We start from the raw sequence: 22,911 nt of genomic DNA on the forward strand, positions 1-22,911 counted from the left end.
TTAAAAGGAAAACAGCACAAGGACATCTAGAAACAGAGAGACTAATATCACATGGTAAAGAGTTTAAAAGTGGTTGCTCTTGAGAAACTGGATCTGGAATAGAAGAAGGTCCCCGTTCTCTCTCTAACTCAAGCTTTAAGATTGTTTTGATAGTTCATGATTTCTTTATCATATAAATATGACCTGGGATGGTTTCTGAGTAACTAAAGAATATGAACTTTTTAACAAAACTACCTATAATCAGGAGACCCGTCCCACTCACCAGCTCTATCTCGAATGCCTCAATCATCAAGTTATCTGACAATGAAAGGGCCAGCATTAAGTCTGCCGCTCCTTGAGTTGATCCTTCTCATTTTTACAGAAGACCTGTGAGGGGAACACATTCATCACAAAGTGAATTCATTTATCAAACTTTTTACATAATAGAAGATGGAACCTTTGTCCTGAGATCTCAGCAGAGGAAAGACTATCATCAATAGAAGAGGAAAACCAAAAGAAAAGACCAGTCACTCAAAGGACTAAGGACTAAGAGAAATATGACCCAAGCAATGTCTGTTCAGGCAATAGTGTCAGTTTTTCCTAGGGTGTAATCCAGCTACCATGATGCCATACCAAATGGAAGGAACTGAAAGACCTCCGGAGAGGACCTTTCCCTCAGGAGGAGACCCCAAGCACGCCCAATGACCGAGCCGAGGCCACTCGGATGCAATCAGCAAGAGGGTTTATTGGAAAACACAGGTACCTGTGGGCACACAGTCTCTTCGGAGGACTTGCGCGCCCAGCAGCTCCAGCATGGGACTTTTATAGGGTTTGGGGAAGCAGAAGTGGGGGTACAGAAGCAGATGCATAGTTACGGGGATTGGTGGATTTAAACGAGGCATATAGACATGTTCACATATGATTGGTTATTTCACAAGATGAGGTAATAAGGTATTGCTACACACATTGGCAGGTTTGAATCATATTCGAATGAGGTTGTAACATGGTAAAAGAGTACGTGCGGGCTGGGACGTCCTGAATGTCGGGGGGGGGGGGGGGGGCTAGGGACTTATCCCTTCCTGCCAGATCCGGTACTCCTAGTCTGTTCTGTATTCCTTTCCTTTTATGGTCTGTTAGTTTTAACGGTGACTCGGCCCTAGGTATCTGGGCGTGCCTGGGCTCGTTCAAGCCTGTTGCAGCTCTGAGTTAAGACTCATGGGGTGGGTCTTTCAGAACCATCATCTGAAATCATCTACTAATTCACTCAATTAATTTGGCAATGTTTGCTGAATATATGCTGCACAGTAGGCTCTTTGATACAATCGTCAGCTAAATGGCTGAGTGAAACAGTTTCTGCTTTTAGGGAATTAATAGTTTAGTGGAAGGAAAAATATACAAACTGATATGGGACATTTAGTATCATGGATGCTATGATCAATACAAGGTTCAGATTATAAATAGGGGACCAACAATCTTGAGGCTTGGCCAATTTTTTGACACTAAAAATATTTTAAATAATGATGTATAGATAGATAGATAGATAGATAGATAGATAGATAGATAGATAGATAGATGTAGATGTAGATATAGATATACTACAAAGAAATATGACTGATATGATCTGACCTCAGTAGAGAGAACAGACAGAAGGGCTTAAGCATACAGTGAGAGACCTTCCCCCAAATCTCAGTTTCTACCATGGGACCCCTAAAGATGTAGCAATCCTGCCAATCTCAGTCATTTACCTGCCAGCTGTGTCACCAGCCTTTCTGGAGATCCAAGGGGATCAATATGGTAATGTCTCCAAAGTATGTTAATTCTGAGTGAAAGCTATTTTCTATAAAGTATTCATAAAGGATATTTGACTCAAGGCTCTGGAGACCACAGCCCTTGGGAATGCATCAATATGCATTAGAATCCCATATGCTCCAGAGGCATGATGTTAATACTAGTGTTATTTGAACTCAAATCCCTTCCTATCACTGTTCATGAAATCAATCAACCTGGCTAGGGCATGCTGTTTTTAATGATAGAGAATAAAATGGAGCAAAATTAAAATATCAGAATATACAATACATACTGATGGTGAACACTGTTTTGTAAAACTAGTGCTTCCATTATATTTGTGAGTATAGATAGTTGTGCTGCTGTGTCAGCATAAAACACACAAACATCCAGTCACAATGTAAAATGGTGCCACTTTGTACAGAAGAAAGCATTGAGATCCAGGGAAGTGAAAAATACTTGTCCAGATGCTTACAGTTTACTAGTATCAGAGCTAAACTAGAGTCTGGTGTTTTACCTAAAACTAGAAGCAAATTCCCACCTTAATGTTCTCTCCAAATCCTAATCCAGTTCACAGAGGACTTCCATGAGGAGAATAGGGATGATAGAAAGTGGAAGCAAGACAGGCAAGATGGAGAGCTCAGTGGTTTAAATAAGAATGGCCGCCTTCAGCTCATGCATTTGAAGGCTTAAGCATCAGGAGTGTGGATTTTACTAGAGAAGGATTAGGAGGTGTGGTTTTGTTAGAGGAAGTCTACCACTGGGAGTTGGCTTTGAGGTTTCAAAAGCCTAAGGCAGTACCAGTCTGTCTCACTACCTGGTGCCTGCAGATCCGGACATAGAACTCTCAGCTATGCTTCCACCATAAGGACAATGGACTAAACCTCTGAACCTCTAAGCAAGCCACACTTACATAGTTTCCTGTATATGAGTTACCATGGTCATGGTGTTTCTTCACAGCAAAAGAACACTGACCAAGACAGAGAAGATAGAAGAAATGAATCTTTGGGGTTTCCTTTTACATCCATACTAGACCTCCCCTGACATAAAACAACAAAATAAAACAAGCATTTATGAAATGCTTACCATGAACTTTATACCATTCTAGGAGCTTCACATCTCATCCATATACAGAATGGACAGTTTTATCATTGGAAGAGTCCAGGCAAGCTCAGAATTAAGTAACGACTCAGAGTCACAACTCTATTCAAGGACTGAGTTAAACTTGAACTCAAATACAATTGTAAAATCACTCTTTTAAAGTCTTCACCATAACCCTGTTTCCATAGGCTCTCATATTTTGATCATGTTTCCTTTATATATACTTCTGCCAATTTTACAAATCATATAAACTAATATGTATGCAGGTATGTATGTCTATAACTATTACACATGTAATATATGTATGAATAACTGATAGGTATAGAACCTCTAGCCTTTATATCCTACACTTTAATTCACATATAATAGGATAAAACTCTACATTTGTGTTAACATAAATGTAACTTATGTCTGAATTTATGCTCTCCTATCCTCCTTAACTATCATAGAAGATCTACAAAATTTTGTGACTCTGGGAAATGTGGGTATATTTCTATTCACATACAATAATTGGAGAAAGAACACTATGGTATTATACTGAAAACAATGAATGTAATAACAACAACATAAAAAGCTAATAACTCCAAAGATACTTTTACTAATCATTCATAAAAAGAAGTTTTTTAAAAAAGCAGCATCCTCCACTTTTTCTATACACATGCCTAAACAAACCTATTGCTTCTATTGAATTGAGAAGTAGACTCTTTTTTTTAAAAGTGTGTGTGTGGGGATTGGGGATTTAGCTCAGTGGTAGAGCGCTTGCCTAACAAGCACAAGGCCCTGGGTTCGGTCCCCAGCTCCAAAAAAAAAAAAAAGTGTGTGTGTGTGTGTGTGTGTGTGTGTGTGTGTTAGTGCTTGGGATCAGAGGACAACCTCAGATGCTGGTCCTTACCTCCATGTTTGAGGCCAGATCTCTTTACATTTTGCCCCTGCATGTACCAGGCTAGTTGGCTGGCATCTGAGAATTCTCTTGTCTCTTCCTTCCGCCTCACTGTAGAAGCACAGATTCTAGATACAACCCTCCTGCACCTGACTGAATACGAATTCTGGGGATCCAGACTCAGGTCCTCTGTTTACATGGCATAAGCTTTATACACTGAGCTATCTCGTCTCCCCAGCTCAAAAGGTAGAGTCTTAACCTATTTCAGTTTGGAAAAGCAAGGCTGAATATTCTTGCCTCCATATTTCCTGATGTATTTCATCACCACCTCTCTCTCTCTCTCTCTCTCTCTCTCTCTCTCTCTCTCTCTCTCTCTCTCTCTTGTGTTATATACACCTATATACCTAACCCCTTGTTAGACCTGAAAGTCCTTGAGAAAAGGAATAATGTTTTATTTCCTTGACAGCCCAATCCATACCAGGTCCTAGGACCAGCCCTTACACATACTTGCACTCCATGTGTGATAATTAGGACTGAAGCAAAGAACTCCTAGGAAAAAGAACCTCTCCTGCTTGTCTCACTGGGCCTGGCCACAAAATACAGAACAGGCTCTGCTTATTCTGTGACTACTGGCCCTAGCCACAGCTACCCCATGGGTTCTTTCTTGCTTGTTTCTTTATGTTTCTGTGTGCTTTGATAAATTGGACTTAGAGGAACTGAAAACAGATAATGAAAATTTAAAATGATAGTAAACCTTTCTCATTTCTAGCATTTCACATTATTAGATTTCTAATCATTGCTGACTATTTTTGCTTTAGAACCTTGAAATTTTGCTTCTCAGTTAGATTCGGCTACCTGGTTATTGCTATCAAGGGCAAAGTGAACTGTTTCAGATAGCAGCTTAGCCATCAGCTCTCTCAGAAGTCAGGGCTATGTGATAATGAAGGTGTCTGGGGATGTGTGGAAGCAGGGAAGCTGTGTGACTGGGGAGCCAATGCGGAGCAAGAGTGAGGACTAGATATGTCCAAACTCTAAAATTCTCATCCTGAGACCAGCAGGAGTAGGACTCGTTCCTCCTTGCTCTGGACCTGCATGTCCAATGGCAAGTAGTCTCCCAACCACCTCCTCCATCACCCTCAAGGTAGTCACATAGCCTGATAGCCAAATTACAGGTTAAACTTCCTCTCTCCCTATAAAGACATGTCCAGCAAGCACCTGGAATTCCTCCTCATGCAAATGAAGCATTCCCAGCACCTCAGCCCCAGACAATGATGCACAGTCACCCCGAAATCCCTTGTTACCCCCAATAGAAGAGAGCTGTTTCACTGAAAACCGTTTCCAGAAAAGGATGTTTCTCCCTCACTCACCGGACCAAGTTCTGGTCTAACCCACCAGCCCCACATAGGTTTCTTTCCTTCTATTCTGCCCAGTGTGCAGCTATGTCTGACTACTCCAAGAGCAGAAGCAGACTTGGCCCAGCAGGGATGGGAATGGGCGATGTGAAGACTTACAGGCTTTCTGTATACTACCAGTGTTGGTCAGAGCCCTTCCCAAAGAGAATGCACTTCAAAATTATCTACATAAATAATCCTCACTAAAATAATATTTATCTTCCAATGATTTTCCTCACATTTCCCACAATGCATCACCCTGCAATTTCCAAACTGCTTCCCTTTGCTTGATCACCTCTCAAAACTCTTTCGCCCTTTAACTATAAGCTCCCAAGTTATCTTTGAATTTTAACCTTTCCCTGGAGTTCCAAGACAATACAACATCATCAGCAATGAAAATTATATACCTTTCCGAAGAAATAAAAAAATAAATAAATAAATAAACGCTTGATCTCAAAAATGTGGTGTGAGGAGTGAAGAGCATCTTTGGTGGACTTCTGAATGACAGAGAATGAAAGATGTTAACAGAATATTAAAGAAATATGGGATAATAAAAATTTTGCATAATCAGGATATCAGAGGGAGAGGGGAAGAATGAGGAACAGGAAACACATTTGATCACGTGAGACTGAAAGTGTCTCCAAACTGCCCTTAGAGGCCAAGTCACAGATCGAGGAAAGTCAGAAAACCCCACTCAGAAAAATAGGCAGAAAAGCTAGAGTTGCACGTATCATTTACAAACTATAGAAAACCAAAGACTTTTTTAAAAAAATCCTGAAAGAAGTTGGGGGAAGAAATGCTTTCTGTACGGAGAACTGTACCCAACATTTTTCAAAGAAGGTGAGTACGTGAGAAGATGGTGGGCTGAAACAGTTAAAAGGTTGAGACCAAAGGGACAGAGTGGGGCATCCAGTGAGAAGGCAATTCTGCAATCCAGAGGACAGGTCACATGGCTTTGAGCATGGCTGCCATCCATTCTGTGTGTAGAACCAATGCCATTGCTGCCAGGTAGAGTGCCGAGTAGGACAAGAAATTGAGTCTGACGCCTCAGCCTGACAGGCTATAAAGGAAGAGCCCCTGACAAGTAAGTGCCTTAGATTTGGCCCCATCGACTGATGACTGAAAGCATGAGAGGCCTTTGTCTCCACAAACCCTCCTGGACCAGCTGCAGCTCATCCCCTCCAGCCTCTGCCACATCTGTCAAGTTTCTTCACCACTGGCAGCCTTCCCTCGCCTGGGGAAGCCTGGTCTCCTTTAGAGAGATCTAAACCTCAGCTGGGGCTGGGGGAAGGGTTCCTTCCTGGTTCATTCCCCTTGGCCCCAGACATAGTAACTGCTTACTCATTTATTATTTCTCCATAATTTAGAGTCCTCTTTGACTCCCTCTCTTAGCCACTTTCTACTATTGCATAAGTGTGCTAATGAAAACCACACACTGGCATATTCTTTGTGTTGTGTGTTTTCTGTTCAAGTCACTGACTTTGTTTCTGATTGGGCCCTAGTTGATCCAACCAGAGAGAGGAAGAAGAACCAGGAAAGGAACATAGTGGAGCACAAAGACAGAGACGTGTGGGAGAAATCAATGCAAGTGGCAAGAATGTTATAAGATGGTGGGAATGGCTCACTGTGACCAGTGGCGCTAACCATCATATAAGAGGAAAAATTGACCACCGTATTCAGCAATATGGTGGACATTCAGGAACTTTAAAAGGGCATGTATGAACATCAACAGTCCAGCATCATGGTAATAATATCTCGATCTTCCTTAAGATGCTACTCATCCTCTTTTCTTGTCATGTAGAATTTGGATAGATTTGGCCCCAGAGCCAAATGACACCTAAGCTTGGTCAGCATGCACACCCACTGGTCCCTGTGATTTCAAGGTTGAACACACAATACTCATTGGCTCAATAAGACTTGTACTTAAGATTTTACTGGAGTATCAGGAAATGAGAATCCTTTCTCACTGGAAAGAAAGGTGATAATCACCTTGCTACCCAGAGTAGAGCTTTCGTGAGAAGAGCAGAGCCAGGAGAAACCAGAGCCTCATAACATTTGTGCAAGCTCTTGGGCCTGCAGCTGCCCCTGGGCTCCTTCATAAACCGAGGATGATCAATCCTTTGTTCCTTTTCATGCCAATGAAAACTCAAGACTCTTCACGTACAACCATGAATCAGAATATAACATTCAGTTGGTGACTATAAAGTGCAAAACAATTGACAAGTTATGTGACCAAGCTGCTTTCCCGTCCCCCCAACTGGGACTGACTGAGACTAACTGGAACTGACTGGGACTGACTGGGACTGACTGGAACTGACTGGGACTGACTGGAACTGACTGGGACTGATAGCTCCTTCTACTATTTGACCCTCCTCTGATAAATACATTTTTACAACAGCATCTACATTTATCACTTGTAAAGGTTGTCTTATGAAATTTAGGAAAGAAAGGATTGGGACTAGAAGATACTTTTAGATTAAGTTAAGGAGCTATTCTCTTTCTACATGACATGGGGCATTAATAATGGAGAGGAAACAAAACCCAAAGTCCTCAGGAAGTTATACTACTGTATAGTAAACGCTTCCTATTCTGACCTTAGGAAACCAGAAGAGACACATCCATCCTGGTTCAGGATTTGAGAGTCCCAACTCATCATCTTAATTCCTTATTTAGCCCCAAGTGCTGTAACGAAAATTGATTTGCCCTTCCTTAGTTCAGCTGAAACAAAAGGCTAATTAGACAACTAGTCACTCGACACTGGGAAGCTGGGGAAGTCAGCTTCCTCAGTGAGTCACAAATACATGGGAAAGCTTATTTGCCTTCTGAAAATCTTGTTCGGGCTACACTAGATGTACCAGGTTTGATGTAAATTTAGATCCCTGTGAGCTGAACAGGGACTCAGCCTCAAAGCTATCACATAGCATCACCTCAGAGCCATGTAGAGCCCAGAATCAGGACGATGGCATGACTGCTACTGAAAATGGAGGGGGTGGGGGTTAAAATCTCAGTGCTTAAATCAACCAGTGAAATATTTATAAGGTCTAAAGTAGTGGGCAAGCTAACGACCTTCTTATGGGAATATCAATATTCTTGGAGCCAGTCTTAATCCAATATTCAGAAAGCTTCTCCTCCCCCTTCATCACATTGGGTTCAGATTTATTTTCAGAAACCCTCAACCCTTTCATAATCCTGCCCTATTAACAGGGTTGGTGGTGGTAGGTGTGCCAAGAACAAGGTGATGTGACAAGAAGAAGGTAGTATGAGGTATGATAGGACACAGACAGGGAGACTTTCCCAGACAGGTACAGCCAAGAGAGCTGTGTGGTGCAGCTGCTCCGGTAAGGTCGAGAATCTGTTCCCCATAGAGTAACTGCCTTGATGTTTTCGTCTGGTCTACAATTCCAGGTGTGTACATAGGATTTTCCTTCCTGGCAAGAGCCTGAGTGAGGGGTGGGAAGAGGGAGAAGGGGTGGGCCTAACCAGTGTCATGGAAGGAAATTACTACTTGAGAAAAAATATTTTCCTTCATCCATTCTCTATTGAATCTGGTTGTTCTTCACAAGTGTGTGAAGAGGGCAGGATGGTGTGTCCTCAGAGGCAGACCCATCTTAGCAGACAGGTCCAATGCTACATAATATCCCCTTGCCTGCAAAGCCCCTCCCAAGCTCCCTCATTTTGCTACCCACCACCCAGAGACCTGCCTATAAGGTGGGCTGGAATTCTACATTCTCCTTTCCTTCTTTCAGGCTCTCCGTTCAGTCTGCCAAAAATGGGGCCAGTTCAGAGGGTGGTTTCCTGATGTGGGTACCAGTCCCTCAGGACTGGAACAAAGCCTGCCAACTCATTCCAGGTCTGCCCGCCCAGAAGTCATGCAGCAGCCCTCTCCCCAAGGCTGCTCTGTGTTCCCACAGCTTACCCAGTCTGCCCCTTTGGGTGCCCCCAGGAGCCTGGGAGGCATAGAGACTTCTTGGAGACATTGCACAGGCCAGTACTGCCAAGCCAAGCTGGAAACTAGGGAGGCCCATTTACAGGTTGAGAGAGGTAGGTGTGGGCAGTAGGACTGGGGAGACAGCTGCTCTCTTCACAGTCCTCCCTTGTATGGTGGCATCTCTCCAGGAGGAGCTAATGGGCACCAGCTTTAGAAGCTAGGCCCAAGAGGTCGTCTGTCTGCTGGAAATCCTACCTATATCCAGGGGAAGAAGAGCAGGGACCCCTAGCCACAGACGCCTCCCTGGGTATTTCTTCACACACTTGCAGATTTCTACAAGCTAAATTTCAAACCCAAATTTAGGAAAATAAATTTTAATGTTCTACACTTTAAAATGTATGTTCTATCAATGTAGGGATATGGCAATGACTAGAAGTCAGGCCATCGCATTTCATCCTCCAGGATGAAACTTTGCAACCACAGTACTTAGAGAACGATGTGCTTTTCCATGATAGAGTAAGATATCCAGACCTTCTCTACAGAATTCTCGACCATAGTAGGTCCAGCACAACATAAGTTAAGCAATGGTAAATGAAAAAGTACAAGGATGGACAGGCCAAAAGGAGATATTTATCATAATCTCCTAAACTAGCCATCCATCCTACTCAGTAGAAAGACTAAGGGTGCTCCTAGAATAGGGGTGCTCCTACATCAATCCCCATTTGCTCGCCTCTCTTCTGGGTGATTCTAAGTGACTCTTCTTTGTTGGCTTGATAAGGGGTCTGAGGTACAGAACTCCACAATTGCAAAGGCAAAGAATAACCATCATGCATCCCACAGTTATGATACTGGGGAGCCTTAGAAGATGCTACCTAACACCATCCACCTACCAAAGTCAGCTGCATCCAACTGGGGGCAGCTCTAATGTCCAATACTCTAATGTCACAAAATCTGCATTGTACTTGAATTAGTTTGCTAACTCTGTGATCTGGGGGAAATTGCATCTCCTCTCATGTTCTTCATCCTCAAAATGATGAAGGCAGCAGTATCACTCCCATAGAATCTAATTCTTACCAGGTCTTCAGAGAGAAACGTGAAGCTAATTGAAACATCCAGTACAACCTTGAAGCCTTCTATACTTAAAGATTCCACCCCACCGGAGAGTCAGCAAAAGCTCTACTCCCGTGACACAAATAGGCAAACTGTCATATAATAGGCATGCTTGTATACAGTGTGATATAAATATTTAATTAGAAATAAGGGACATTCTCTAATACAAGCTCTGTGGAGAGGGACCGATTTGATAAAGATTTAGCAAAATGATTCTTTACTTTGCACCTAAATGACTATGTGAACATGGGAAAGAAGGGTCAGTCTGCACATGTGACACTGAAGCAACACTGCGCAAACCTGTATGTGGGATTCGGGGTGACACGGAAGGGTGTAAGGTGCCCTAACAAAACTTTACATCCTCTGCTTTCATTTTCATGGGATCTCTATTGGTATTTTTCTCCACGTTTTGCCAAAGAAGCAATGGAAAACAAAAGTAAGGAGCTTGACCAAGAGCAAGTGTTAAGTACTTTTCTCAACATTGTCACTGAATACCTGACAAGAAGCAACTTAGGAGAGGAAGGACATGTTCTGAGGGGATTGTCCCTCCTGGAGAGGCATGTTCAGCAGCAGGAACATGTGACTGCTTGTTCATGTCTCTACAGACTAGAAGATGGAGTAGGAAACCAGACTGGTTTGACAACCTCCAAAGCAGTGTGGTTCTTGACCCATGGGCCTCAACCTCTCCAGAGGGTCAAATGACCCTTTTACAGGGGTCACTTAAGACCATCAGAACCATAGATACTTAATTTATGATTCAAAACAGTGGCAAAATTACAGTCATGGAGTAGCAATAAAAGTAATTTTGTGGTTAGGGTCGCCACAACATGAGGAATTGTATTATAGGGTCTTAGCATTAGGCAGGTAGAGAACCACTGCTCCAAAGGATTCGCCCCATCCCAGAAGAGTACCACCAGATGGTGCCTGTATTCAAACCCATCAGCCAGGAGCAGACAACTTATATCTTAGACATTATGGGTCATGGCTAGTAAGGGATCATAATGAGCTCTGACTCCTGTCTCAAGCATTCTCAATTGGCTGGCCAGTGAACCCTGAGAATCTGCCTGTCTCTACCTCCTAACACCAACACTGAGATTGCAAGTGCCCTAAGCATGCCTGGTTTTTCTCCCTCCCTCCACTCCCATACAATATTTTTATTGATTCTTTGAGGGCTTTCTATCATACTCCCCTACTACATTCACTTCCCAGTCCTTCCCTGTCCTTCCCACATCCTTGTTTCTTCCCCCTCCCAGCAAACAAACAAACAAACAAAAACAAACAAAATCCACTGAGGCATGGGGTGGAGGCAGGTGTTGTCACTAAAGTCTTCTATGTGCCTCTTTCTCAGCTGAATACATTGATAACACTGCAAAAGTAGCTTATTTGCTCTCTACTGACCAAAGATGTGGGCTTCCAAATGATTTCTGTCATCTGCACAGACCACAAACATGGCTTCTGGATGCAGTAGGGCCAAGGACCTGGACAAGGCTCTCTGATGCAGATCACAGACATCAATCGATATGGCTTCTGGTCACAGAATAAATTTTGGACATCCACCTGGTATTTAGTGGCAACCCAGGACACTGGCATCCACATAGACTTGGCAGCAGTAAGACCATGGACCCTGACATGGCCCTCACCAGAACGTAGGCCCAGACACCACCATCGACCCAGGTACCAGCTAAAGCCACTCACATTCATATGGCTCTCGGTGGCAGCATTGCTCATGGACATTAGCATGGCCTTAGGCTGCACCTCAAACAGCAGACATGGCCTTAAGTGGTAGCTCATGTCATGGCCATCAACACAGACCTCGCAGCATTAAGGCCATGAGCCCAGACACGGTTCTTGACAGCACCCTGGACCCTCGCTATGGTCTCAGGTGGGAGTGCAGGACATTCACATGAGTATAGTCCCTAAGGACAGCAAGTCCCATGAACATGAACATGGACTCAAGTCATGGCACAGGCCATGCATATTCATATGTCCTCTGATGACAACGAGGCTCTCAGACACCAACCCAGACCCTGGCCACATAAGGGGCACTGACCCACACGTAGCCCTCAGCAGCAGCATGGCAGTAGTCATCCGAGTAGGTTAAACTAAAAAGTAAACTGTCATTGCCAAAATCTAGGGTAACCCGGTGTCCAGGCAGCTTGTTGGGGATGGGAGGGCTGAACATCTGCTTAAGCTCCTGTCTGTTGCACACCATCCCAGTAATGCTATTGGGTAACAAATAACATGAACCATCATCTACCTCAGCCCTCTTTCTCACCAGTCACCATTGTCACATCACCAGTTCTACCTTTCTTGCACAGTGCATGATCTGTTCCTCTATCGTCCCTATCTATCTGTCCTGGGTTCTTTCCTCACAGTGTCGCCTACCAGGGCAGGTCTTCCACACCTACTTGGTTTTTCAGACAGGCTTTAGAGGCCACACTCAGGTCTTCAGGTGTGCAAAGGCAAGTGCTTTAATGACTGAGTTATTTTTCTAGCCACCATGGTAGTATTTTTTTTTTCTTTTCTTTTTTTTCGGAGCTGGGGACCGAACCCAGGGCCTTGGGCTTGCTAGGCAAGCGCTCTACCACTGAGCTAAATCCCCAACCCCACCATGGTAGTATTTTAAACCCACATTGTGTTTGATATCACCAGGTGACTCAGATATTAGAGTAATGAGAAGATCAAGATAAATGGCATTTGAGGGATGAGATTATAATCCTGGGGGTTGAGCTCATAGTCCTACATGCACTGGACGAAGGCTCTCTACCACCGAGATATATCCTCAGCTTCTTTTTCTACTGTTTACTTTAAGGGAGAATCTAGCTAAATTGTGCAGATGGGCTGGTCTTGACCTGGCCTTACACTAAACAGGTTGAACTTGCAACCTTCCTGCCATGGTGTCTTTAGGGCTGGGAATGTAGGCCTATACCACCAGGGTGGTTTAAGGCCTTTCTTGAGGCTAGATATTTGTTATTTTCCCTTCTCTATCTAGGATGTTGGCTTGTTCATCAGAAAAAAAAATACTGTAAGCATGATAAATGATCTATGCTTTATAGAATAGGTTTAATACCAAAATGTATAAATTCCTTTTAAAGTGATAGCATTGAATAGCCACAGTGTCTCAGAAAATCCAATATCCCACTAACTTTGAAAAATTGTATCTGCTTATTCTAGCCTAGTCATTATTCTTGGTTTCTTTATGCCACTTCTACTGTTGGTTCCAATTTGGTATCTCAAAAAAGATAATTCAGCTCTTTGCCTTTTAACTTTGTTTGCTTGGGTTTTTGATACAGGGTCTCATGTAGCCTAAGCTGGCCTCGAACTTCCTAGGCAGCTGAAGTTGGGCTTGAACCCCTGTTCTTTCTGCCTCCACCTCCTGAGTGCTGGGCTTTCAGGCCTGTATCCCCACACTCTGCCCTTTAACATTTTGTTTCTCTAATTGTTCAGACTTTCCAAAGTGAGTGACTGTGACTCCTTCCATCCTCCTCAAACCATTTCCTTCTCCCATCCTCCAAAAAGACAACATGAAAGAACACGCTAAAATCGTGGCTCTCTATTAAAAGAAAGGAAAGATGTTGGGTTATTTTCTTAGCCAAACAAAGATATTATTGGCTGGCCCTTTTCAACCATGTACCTTGTCTGGTGGGATTTTTAGAAAGTAAATATGGCTGACAAATATGTCCCCTGTTCCCATCCTGGAGAACTCCATAAAGACAGGAAATTCCCCAGCCAGGGTTATTTCTGGATATCAGGGGGACCACAGGGTATGACAGCACATGGGGTTCTTGCTTCTCATTCCAAGAAGTAACCATCTTTATGCAGTGCAGATCTTTCTCCTGTAAGGATGCTCTGAGGCCAGTAACAACGGACACTGGGCCAAGCGCCGAGAATTTGGGCTTTTCATTTTCAGTAACACTCCATTAAAAACTCTTCACCTATACTAGGCTTGTAGCTACTCTTGAGCCAACTCATACACGCGCATATGTAATCATTCATTCATTCAACAAATATTTATTGAGCACCTACTCAATGCCAGCCCAGAGCTAATGACAGTGTGGCTTTCTCACCATATGAAACCTCTTGTGCATGTTTTAAATGAGCCATGGTACCTCAGGAAAAATCTCACAGCGCGCTATTCATGCATTGTATTTTATATCATTTTATTCCACGATAATTTTCAATATGGAAAGTCCAGAAAAGAAAATGAAATTTCTTTTAATATCAACAAACATAACTCTCATTTTCATCGGATCATATTTTTTCCTCATTTTTTTCTATATTTCAAGTTATAGCTATGTGTTCATGCTGCACACAGAATTTTCTGCCTTACTTGTTTTACTGATTATCAGCACAAAACATATTGTTCTGCAATTTAAAATCTGAGTCTTGCCAAAACATAAGTGGTTTGCACAGCAATGGCATGCCAGAGTACTTCCCACAGCAGTAAGATTTATACTAGTCCTATTTACTTCAACCCAACATTCACAACAAGATGCATACCAAGAAACAACCAAACAGCTTTCTACCTAACTATTAGCCAGTCAATCAAATATCAGAAGAAGGTGGTGAGTACAGCTCAGGCTCAAACTGGGGGACTGACCCTCTCTCCACACTGAGCCAGTTAAAACATGGGACATAGTCAGATGTAGGGAAAACAAAGTGAGAGTCTCAAATGGGCAAACATCCTTAATAAATACTTCCAGAGAAGTTATACAGATAGAAAAGTGCAGGAAAGGAGGATAGCTATATATCACTAAAAAAACCACAGGCTGACCCTCAGTGAGACACCATTGCCTACCTATGAGAGCAGCCAAGACATTAAACATGAATAGTACCAAATGCTGGAAAATATTAGAGCAATGGGAACTCTCATTCATCCCTAGTGGGGACTCAGGATGGTATGGCCACTTTGAAAAAATCGTTTGGCAGTTTCTTATAAAAGTAAATACATTTACAATGCATCTTAGCAACTGTTGTTTAGTCAAAAGAGTTGATAACATGTCCAGACATAAACTTACACATACATATATGTAGCAATGCTAAAATTCAGAGAAAACCAAGATATATTTCAATAAGGCAGAGGATAAATAATCTGAAGTACATCCAGACAGTGGAATACCATGTAGCTCTAAGCATATACAGAGGAGTGTTCAATCTGTGATAATAAGTTAAATAAGACAGTCTGGAAAAAAACGCTATATATAACACCATTATAATCTGACATTCATATATGGGCCAAACTACAGAGACAATAAAATATCAGTGCTTGTCGGGAATTGAGGGATAAAAGGGATGAATTTGTGTGGATAGAATCATTTAGAGGAGAGCAGGGAAACTATTATGTATCTAGGATGGTAGACACATACAAATATTTGTCAATACCTGTAGATTGTTCAGCTCCTGTGGGCTCTGGCTGATGACGTCATGTCAAATGTAGGCAATTTCATTCTCTGAGTGAGGGAAACATTGCATGGGAAATCCTGGACCTTCTACTAAATATTGCTATAAATCTAAAACTAGTCTAAAAGTAAAGTCTATGTTAGAATAGAGGCAAATCCAGAGCAGATTTTAAGGAAATTATTGCTGAGCATAGCAGAGCATATCTATAATTCCCACACAGGATGAGAGGCTTGGGGCTGAAGTAAGAGGATGGTTAGTTCGAGGTCAAGGATGGCTCATAGAGCAAGAACCTGACACTGGTATTTTCCCCAGGCTTTTGTTTCTTAAAAATCTGTGCAGTAAGCTTTGCATTAGATGTATAGAAGTGAGATCCTGAGATGTACTATCTTTAAATATTGAGGGATACTTTGTAATTGCACTGGCAACCTTAGAAACAATGATCAACTGAGCAGTTACGAATATACTTTGTGTCTAGACCATTGTTTTAAGATAGCCAAGGATTGATGCCTGAAGAAGAAATGGCACATTCCAGGTATAGAGTGAGAAATATATATATGGTAAGCTTCAAATGTTGCTGTATCACTGGGAAAGCTACAAGAGACTGCCCAGGTCATGTCAAAGGATCCATATGCCAATGGCCAATGAAAGAGGCTCTCAAGATGAAGACATAGGCTGAGGGGGTGGCTCAGGGAAGTCTCTCCCATCCAAGCACAAGACCTGAGTTGGGATCTCCAGAACACATGTCAGAAGCAGAGTTGGCAGAAAGTGTCTGTAACCCCAACACTGAGAGAGAGAGAAAGAGAGAGAGAGAGAGAGAGAGAGAGAGAGAGAGAGAGAGAGAGACTGAAGAAAGATACCTGATGCCAGCCTCTATTCTCAACACATACATATCCATGTATGTGTGCACAGTAACATGAATGCATAATACATCACACATCCATACCACACATGCACACACACAACCAAGGACACGCATTGAATGAGATTCATAATAATGGGTATAATGTAATGAACTATATCAAACCTGTTGAACAGATATGTACATACATGTTCATAAAATAATTTAAAAATTGGTGGAGGATGATGAGAAATATTACCTTGCAAACAAAAAGAAATAATCTTAATTTGTCCTGGCTTTCCTTTCAAAATTTAAATACTAATTAATAGAATAACAGATGAGAAGTGTCTTGTGATAGAAAGTCTCAGTTAATAAATGAATAATAAATAATAACATTATAATAGTCCTGGAGCTGGGGAAATGTCTCAATAAGGTGCTTGCCATGCAAATTGAGATCTGAAACACCCACATGGCCCTGGGTGACTGTGATCCCAGCATTGGGGATGCAGGGCTAGGAGGATCCTTGAGGTATATTGACCGAATGTAGCCTGGACAAATTCAGTGACACAAAGAAGACATATAGTATTGAACTCTGACCTCTACATGCATACACACACATGAGTAAGCAAACACGCAACATATATGCCACATACATCTAAGAAGATTTTGAATGAGACTAATGTACCTGGGGATCCACCCCATATACCATCACCAAACCCAGACAATATTGCAGATGCTAAGAAGTGCATGCCAACAGGAGCCTGATGTAGCTGTCTCTTGAAAGGCTCTGCCAGAACCTGACAAATACAGAGGCAGATGCTCACAGCCAATAATTGCACTGAGAACTGGGTTCTCAATGGAGGAGTTTGAGGAAGAACTGAAGGAGCTGAAGGGGTTTGCAATCTCATAGAAAGAACAACAATATCAACCAACCGGACACACCAGAGCTCCCAGGGACCAAACTACCATTCCAAGAGTACACATGGAGCGACTCATGGCTCCAGCTGCCTATGGAGCAGAGGATGGCCTTGTTGGGTGTCAGTGGGAGGAGAGGCTCTTGGTCCTGTGAAGGCTCAATGCCCCAGTGTAGGAGAATGGCTGGGCAGGGAGACGGGAGTGGGTGGGTGGGAGGAGGAGCACTTCAGAGAAGCAGGAGGGGGAGTGTGGGATAGGGAGTTTCTGAAAGGGAAACTGGGGAAGGGGATAATGTTTGAAATGTAACTTTAAAAAATATCCAATAAAAGAAAAAAACGAGTTATAGTATTCTACGGCTCATGACAAATTAGGGGATCTAGGCAGCATCAGCACCTGCCTAAACTTCAGAGAAAAGACAGATGCCATTGTGTGCTCCCCAGGACTCCACCCTTAGTCTGGAGAAAGAACAGTCCCTAAGTCTCTTCCAGCCTAGAATCCTGCTGCCAGCTCACTAGAAACACAGAGGATTGAAGAAGCTATTGAACCGCACCAGGAGTTGCACTCAAGCAACATCAGACTACAGAAAATGTTTTGTCAAGGCCATTCTTCAGCAAGCCAAGTTGTACAAAAATTATGGGGCAGAAACTACAGGTATAAAGAAATCTTATAGAATATGTCAAAGATTTAAGAATGAACAAAACTGAACCATCTCCTTTAAGGCTGCGACTTGGGTGGTAAAAAACCCAGAAATAAATAAAAGTGGTTTCTCAGTGAATCGGTGGAGTAGTTCACAGGGAGGGAGGCTACAGATACACTGGGAGCTTCCAACTTGCTGATGAGCTCTGACACACTCTGGGTGATGGCATCTAAACAGGCCTGAAGAGTAAACATGGGATGGGGGCAGTAGATGAGGGGAAGGGAAAGAGAAAGGAGCCAAGGAGGGAAGAGAGACACAGTCAGAGAGAGACAGAGACAGAGATGGGGAAATTGGAGATTTAAGAAGGTAGAGCAGAGACTGAAGGAAAGGTCATTCAGAGACTGCCCCACCTAGGGACTCATCCTATCTGCAGACACCAAACCCAGACACTATTGCTGATGCCAAGAAGCGCTTGCTGACAAGAACCTGATATAACTGTTTCCTGAGAGACTCTGCCAGAGCCTGACTAATACTGATGTGAATGCATGCAGCTAAACACCTGACTGAGAATGGGGACCCCAATGGAGAAGTTAGGGCAAGGACTATAGGAGCTGAAGGAGCTTTTAACCCCTTAGGAAGAACAGCAATATCAACCAACCAGACCACTCAAAGCTCCCAGAAACTAAACCACCAACCAAAGAGTACCCATGGAAGGAACAATGGTTCCAGCTAGATATGTAGCAGAGGACTGCCTTATCTGGCAGCAATGGAAGCAGAGGCCCTTGGTCTGTGGAGGCTCAATGACTCAGCATAGGGGAATGCTAGGGCTCTGAGGCAGGAGTGGGTAGATGGGTGGAGGAGCATCCTCATAGAGGCAGGGGATGGGATAGGGGACTTATGGAGGGGAAACTGGAAAGGGGGATACCATTTGACATTTGAATAAAATAATCAATTAAAAGAAGAAGAAAAGAGGAAGAGGAAAAGGAGGAAGAGGAAGAGGAAGAGGAGGAGGAGGAAGAGAAGGAAGAGGAGGAGGAGGGGGAGGAGGAAGAGGAGGAGGAGGAGGGGAGAGGAGGAGGAAGAGGAGGAGGAGGGGAGAGGAGGAGGAAGAGGAGGAGGAGGAGGTAGTCTAGCCTGAGCAGAGTCTCAAAAGACAGGGCAAAGGAGAGTTGGAAATGAAAATCAAATCGGGTCCCAGGGAAGATGTCTGACAGAAGCTAGCTGGGCTGCACTGGTTGGGGGCACCTCAGATTCCTTTGTCTAAATCAATCAAATTCAACCTCCATGGTCACTTTCCTCCACTAAACTTGACTGCCCTTCTGCTGTTCGCACGGGTTCTTGCTGGGACAAGTAATATCCACTTTACTTTTCCGTGTCCGTCATGGTAAGCCATAATCCCCTGCCCAAGAAGAGTGCTCTGTTCACAAGCTATCTGTCTGCAAAAGCTGGAGAAGACCTAGACCCTTGATTCTCTCCTTCCTCATATTCTGAGGGGGTGTCATTTAACCTAAGACGGCCCTAGGGACTTGGAACTAAACCACAGGGCCAGCTCTTCCTCTTTTACAATCCAAAGTCAAAAAAAAATTTTTTAACTGACCCAAAACAGTGGTCCCCAGATTAGAAACCAGATCCAGCTGCGATTAGAGAAGACGCCACTTGGAGAAGGCCGGCGCAAGGCGGATCAGTGCGAAGTATTCTTGGAATTGTTGTGTTGTTTTAAACATGATCGTGTTTTCATTTCACATTTTTGTTACTTCTTGTCCGTTTTCATCAGGGGTTGACTATTCCTCTGAATTTCTTTTTCGTTTTCTCTGGGGATATGGGGTATTTATTCAGGCTAGTTCTACTAGTTCTCAGTTAGAATCTATTTGCTCTCTCTAGGAAGGCTCCATGTTGCCTGGAGTCGGCCTTCCTTGTGCTCGTGGGCCAGTCTTCCATTCGCGTTCACCTGGTCTAGAACCTAGCTTCTGAAGCTCTGAGTTATGTTCAGATTTCCCAATGTGCAGCCCCCAAAAGTTAATTCAAAATTCAATCTCTGTTTCTGGAAGCACTCTCCCATGCTGTGAACTGACTTCCCCGGGGCCTTGGTTCTGAATGTGCCCTTCTCTGTTTGCACTGTAAAGGACAATCACTCCCTACACCACCAAACAACCTGCCTGAAACATGCACAAGACTATTGTTTGTTATAAATGATAATTTTCCTCACTGCGTGGCTTTTTAAACTGTTCATAGGAAGTTTTCTATTCTAAAATAAGCATACTGTTTGAATTATGAAAAAGATTTTTAATATTTTCCTGATATCATTCCTTAGCCTATGTCAACTTAGTATATCTTTGGATCATATTGTATTAGACTGTTTATTTTTAAAATTGCTGTTGGAGCTGTTGATTTGAGTTTGATTTAAAAATAAAAGTTGTTACATGAATTTCGGATTGAACACAGGCAGAATTTCTAACAATTTCTGAAATGGCTCTAAACATATTCCTGCCATGTTGTACTACATATTTATACAAAACTGGATTCTCAGAATTAACGCTTAGAAAATCAAAATATTGACAAACTCTGAGCACCTACAAGGACGGTCTATGTTCTACAGTATCAAATATTATGCTGCAATCTAACTCTTTATGTAAAAATAATCATACACATACATCTCATTAGTATGCTTGATTTGTTGTTAATAAACGGCAGAATTATATGCTGGCCAAAGAACTGTTTTAAAATAAACTCCTCTATGATTTATTGTCAGTAAATGTTTAATTCGTATACAATTTTATACTAAGTACCTGGGTTTATATAAAAAGTTCTCTAGTTAAACGGGTGATAGTTGGGAAGAGTTAAGAAGCCCTGGTGTAGATATTCCTACGTCCTTCTTGCCTTTTGGATATAGAAAGGTCAGGAACAATGTGTAGTTAGACAGAAAGGCCATCTGTGGGAAACTATAGAATGGAGGAATATAGCTGAGACATTTCATGCTTTAGCTGTAGCTTCATTAGCAGAGACAATGAACAGAAACATATGCACACCTAGGCTAAGCGGGAAGTAAGTCCAACCGGTAAATCTCAGCCCCCAGGTTCCTCATTTAACCCGGTGATGGTGTGGGGTTCCTGGCATCTCCAGTTCTCTCCATTGAACCATGTTGTTCCTGCTTGGTGCTAGGGTTTTTATTTACTCAGTACTGTAAATTTCTGTTAACATTTGGTGTAGTTTAAAACCAAGTTCTGTCTCCTGTCAGAATAAGTCCCAACATGTTTTCAGGGGAGCATTTTAGGGGATAAAGTCTCTTCATTAAACTCAGACCATTTCTATCACATCCTTCATGGAGGTATGTAAGGGGAGTCAGCATACAACTGCGACTGAACTGTGTGTTCACAGGCCTACGATGCATCCTGCAGGCTGGGACAAGGCTCCTAATGCATCCCAGATCACAGACACTCTTGTATTAACTACTTTTCTGGTCATTGTGTCAAATTATTTGGCAAAAAGCAAGCTAAAACTGGGGACATTTCTCTCAGCTCACAGGTTGAAAGGGCAAAGCCACCACGGCAGGAGCTGTGGTGAAGGAGAACAACACAGTTGGTCACCAGAGTGGAGACTCTTGCCAGAATACACAACTCTCTAACCCCACTCTTAAATCCTAAGTTGACAGCAAGGTCCTCATATCCCAAAGATTGTACAATCTCTAAAATCTGTGCAAAAACACCATAATGGTCACGTATTCAAACACACGGGCCTGCTGGGGAGAGTTAACTTTCAAAGGATAGCAACCCTGGATTTCTGGGGAGTGACTGCACTATCATAGGGTTCTTTCTGCATATGGGAGGTGAGAGAAATGGCTAGTTTAAAAAAGTCCATGGCACTTAGTTCAAAGCATATTCTCACAAGTAGTAGCATTTGGTTCAGCTCCCAAGAAATAAGAAGAGGGCTCAGTGCTTAAGAGTGCTTGCTGCTCTCACAGAGGACCAGAATTCAGTACTTAGTACCTACACTAGGGAGCTCACAACTGCCTGGGACTCCAGCTTGGGCCATCCACACCCTCTTCTGGCTTTCACAGATCCTGGCACTCGCATGCACATACTCATACGTAGAGATGAATGAATGAATGAATGAATGAATGAATGAATGAATGGAAAGAACTAATACAGTATGGTTTCTCTCACTTTATTTCTAGAAAGGGAAAGCTATTCTTCCAAACTGGACACAAACAACCAAGTGCTATTCCAGTCCTAAAAGACAGCGCTTCCCTAGATGCTGCCCCAGTACAAGAAAAGACGAGCTCTGTGGTCACTTCTCCCCTTGACGCAGGTAGTCCTGGGATGTCTCCTGTGTGTCACTCACAAATGTGTCTGTGTGGGTACTGGCTGATGTTTAGGCAAGCCCTTGGGTCTCACAGCCAACTCACAGGAATATCAATAAATAAGTAAACAAACTAACTAACTAGCTAACTTTAGTTTTCAGATTAGAAATTATTTTTTCTTGAAAGGGGAAAAATATATCCATAGGCGGAGATATGGAAGCAAAGTTTAGAGCAGAGACTCAAGGAATGGCCATTCAGAGCCTGCCCCACATGTGGCCCATATATATACAGCCACCAAAACTAGATAAGATTGATGAAGCTAAAAAAACACATGCTGAAAGGGACTGGATATAGATCTCTCCTGAGAGACACATCCAGAGCATGTCCAACACAGAGGTCAATGCTAGCAGCAAATCACTGAACTGAGAACAGGACCCCGTTTAGGGGAATTAAAGGAAGGATTGAAAGAGCTGAAGGGGATTGCAACCCCGTAAGAACAACAATGCCAACCAACCAGAGCTTCCAGGGACTAAACCACTACCGAAAGACTATACCTGGACTGAACCAGGACTCCAACTGCATATGTAGCATAGAATAGCCTTGTTGGGGCACCAGTGGAAGGGGAAGCCCTTGGTCCTGCCAAGGTTGGA

The sequence above is a fragment of the Rattus rattus genome, chromosome 10 (assembly GCF_011064425.1).
Source record: "Rattus rattus isolate New Zealand chromosome 10, Rrattus_CSIRO_v1, whole genome shotgun sequence".
NCBI classification, from domain to species: Eukaryota; Metazoa; Chordata; class Mammalia; order Rodentia; family Muridae; genus Rattus; species Rattus rattus.